This window comes from Kryptolebias marmoratus, linkage group LG4 (assembly GCF_001649575.2).
Source record: "Kryptolebias marmoratus isolate JLee-2015 linkage group LG4, ASM164957v2, whole genome shotgun sequence".
NCBI lineage: Eukaryota > Metazoa > Chordata > Actinopteri > Cyprinodontiformes > Rivulidae > Kryptolebias > Kryptolebias marmoratus.
Window position 1 is genome coordinate 26,342,082 of NC_051433.1, and position 3,860 is coordinate 26,345,941.

Consider the following 3,860-nt stretch of genomic DNA (forward strand, 5'->3'; position numbering starts at 1 on the left):
ACCTGCATACACCCTGTTCAAAATACAAATATACAAAATACTTCCGATCAACACAATAAGTAACAAGAAGTTATTTAGATGTTGTATAATCAGTTCACCAATTCCTTCATCACTGAGTCTCGCCTTCAGTCCCTATGATATTCATATACGGCTCCTATAAGTTCTCAAAGTCTTGTTGTTTCCCTTTGGCAAGATACGTTAGTTTTTCCAGTCCCAGTGAGTTTGCCATTTCCTTCTTCCAAAGTCTCATAGAAGGAGCATCAATGCTCCTCCAGCACAATGCAATAGATCTCCTGGCTTGGAGCAGTCCATAGCCTATCAAATTAGTCTTCTTCTCTGATTGTTTAAATCATATTGGATAAATTCCAAGAACAGAGTTTAATATTTAAAGGGATTTTTACCTTAAACAATTCAGGTAAACACCTGATAACATTTTTCCAAAATTCCTGTATTTTGATACATTCCCAAAGACAATGCAGTAGAGTTCCTTTTTCAAATAAGCATTTCGTACATGTATCTGGAGTGTCATTGGACATATAGTGTAGCCTAAGAGGTGCAATGTAGGTTCTCATAAGCCATTTATATTATAGAAGTTTAACTCGCAAGTTTATTGTTTGTTTTTGTGCTTTTAAACAAGCTCATTTCCAGTCTTCCTCATCTATTTCCTCAAGAATATCTTTTCTCCAAGCTTCTAGTTTATCAATTGCTGAGTCTTTAGAGGAATACATTAATAAATTATAATACACAGATAACGCACCTCCCCCCCCCCCCTTGATCCCTCACACACACTTCTTCTATTTTAGTCAAGGGTGGTACATCAACTATCTGTTTCAATTTTGATGACATATAGTTTTTTAGTTGTAAGTATTTAAAGAAATCAAGTGTTTTTACACAATTGATCAAAAGAGAGCATTACCCCATAAATCTTTAATTTTCTGAATGCCCTGAGTTTTCCATATTTTAAATCCTCTATCCTTTTTTCCAGGAGGAAACTTATCATTACCTCAAATAGGTGTAAATTGTGATAGTTTTGAAGTATCCCCTATATGTTTATGTGCTGCATGCCAAGTTATGGTTGTGTTTTTTTAAGAAAGGGTTCTTTGTGTTCTTTTTTAATGTCTTTATATCCGAGGAATATAGAAATGTGTTTAAAGGAAGATCTGGTACAGATTGCTGTTCAATATCTACCCAAGCTGGGGGTGTTGGACAAAAATAATAGGTAGCCGATGTTAATTGGGCAGTCATATAATACCATCTAAGATTGGGAACTTGAAGTCCACCTCGTTCATAGGGTAAATAAAGTAACTTTAAGCGAAGTCTTGCTTTTCTATTACTCCAAATTAATTGGTTAAACAGTTTATTTAAAATACTATAGAATGAGTTTGACAGAGGCAATGGAAGTGTTTGGAAATGTTACAAAAATTTGGGCAAATTTGTCATTTTTAATACATTTATTCAGCCTATCATGGATATTCGACCATCGATTTAGTATTTTGGTTACTTTTTTCACAATGGGGTCATAATTTGCTGCTTTAATTTCTTTGATAGATGGGGTAATCTTAATACCTAATATATTTAAAGCCTTCTGTAGTTATTTTAAATGGGGTTACCATAGTAGGATTTCTCCTCTCCTCATCATTAAGAAACATTAATTCTGATTTAGAATTATTAATTTTATACCCTGAAAATTCTCCAAATTCTTTTATTAAATTTAATAAGTTAGGGATGCTATTTTTTAATTTAGTTATAAAACATATTATGTCATCCGCAAACAAAGAAATAATGTGTTCTCTTCCTCCAATTGTAATACCTGATATTCCTGTATTTTCTCTTACAGCCATTGCCAGAGGTTCTACCGCTAATACAAATAGCAGTGGTGACAAGAGGGAACCCTGTCTGGTTGATCTCTGCAAATTAAACGGTTTTGACATGTTATTATTGGTTAAAACCTGTGCCATAGGATCAGTATACAGTAATCGTATCCATTTTAGAAATGTTTTACCCAATCCATATCTGGGAAGCACTTGTAACAGATAATTCCATTCTATTCTGTCAAAAGCTTGGTATGCGTCCAATGATAACAACGCTGTATCTTTACTATTTTGCTTTTTGTATAATACGTTAAGAACTCGTCTTATATTATTAACTCAGATCATTTTACAGCTACTGAGCTAAAATTTGGCATGGTCGTAGCTGCAAACCATACTCAACATATACTCTGAATGTTGACATATCTCCTGAGATCTTGCAATTTTGCACAAGATTGTGCATAGCGTAATTTACAAGGTTTGACCAAAACAGCTTAAACTCTGTCTCTTCTTAACATAATTTAAAACTCTTGCATGGAAGGCAGCAAGCGCTATACATGCCTTCAAGGAATGCTAGGCCTTGAATTATAATTTGCATTTGTGCAGATTTTTTTAAACTTGGCTAATTTCTCAGAGGAAATGAACTAAACATTTCCTGGTAAAACCACTACTGATTGCACAACTTCATTTCTTGTAAATGTTTTTAGGGTGAAATAATCAACAACTAATAGCATGTCATCATATCCAAGGTAACATGTCTGACACACACTTATTTAAACTACTTTTATGTCTCGTGGGTTAATGATCTGCAGAAAGAACAACACAAAGGGGCTTCCTGTCAGTGTGAGAGCACAGCAGTGTGGGATTGCAAAAGCCTGGGTTTCACCATGTGGCTGGTGTGTTGAAATCAGCAAGTCATAGTGAGCATGGATTGTGATTTTTTTAATTTCTCAGTGATTACGCTTAACAGCATCAGCAAAGGAGTATGTGTTAAAGATGACTCTCAGCTACTACCACATCAGTCTTTAGCTCAATATTCGTAAAACTGACTGAGGTATAGATATTTTTGTGTTTGCTAATATTGATTAGCTGCAGCAGCCATCTTGAATCAGAATGACTTTAAAGGCTTATCAGTTGTAGATGTTCAATAAAATTTATCTCGTGCTTCATAAGATATTTTGCTTACACAACAGACAAATGGATGTACACATACAAGCAAAAACATTATAACCCTTTCACCTCTAATGGACAGGTAAGAAAAATATTTGCAAAGGTCTGAGTTTTCAGATAATGCAGTCATATTACAGGGACGCAACATAATTAAAGGGATAGTCTGGTCATTTTTGACGGGATGTTCTGTCAATTACTTATTAATAGTAGCTTATCAGCTGCAAAATCAGTCATAGAGCACAGAGTAAGGAGACAGAGGCAGAAGCATCTACACACATACATTTGCATAGTAACAAGGACGTAACATAATAAGTAACTTATAAGCATTAACATAAACAACTGGAAGTTGGGTTAGGTCGAATGTTGGCCTTAGCCCAGTTTTATGCTTGTCACTCTTAGGGTTCTGGTCCTCATTGAGGCCATTTTATTTAACATGAAAGGACTTGAAGGACAGCTTTTCTTTAGGTTTAAGGGGGTTTAATTACATATTTACATTATTCACAGCTTACCAAGCAAGTTCTGGATGAATAATTCTTGTAACTTTATGGCAAAAAAGGGGACTGATTGATGGATCATAAAAATGATGATCAGATAATAAAAAATATAAGTAATTACTCTGGGATGAGAGAAGTAGGAAGCAAACTAATTAGTCAAAGAAAGCCAAAATAAAAGAACCACTGTCATACTGACCGCTACATCATGCTACACCTACTCAAGTCACAGGCGCCAGAACCACTGGGGCCAGGGGGCCATTGGCCCCCCCACTTTCCGGCCCTGCCAGTGCGCTGCGTGTTCCCACCAGACGGCTGCACAGACTGTGACTAACGTGTCTCTGTGTTTATATAGAGACAGAAGCACAAATAAAACCTACAGCATTGAGAT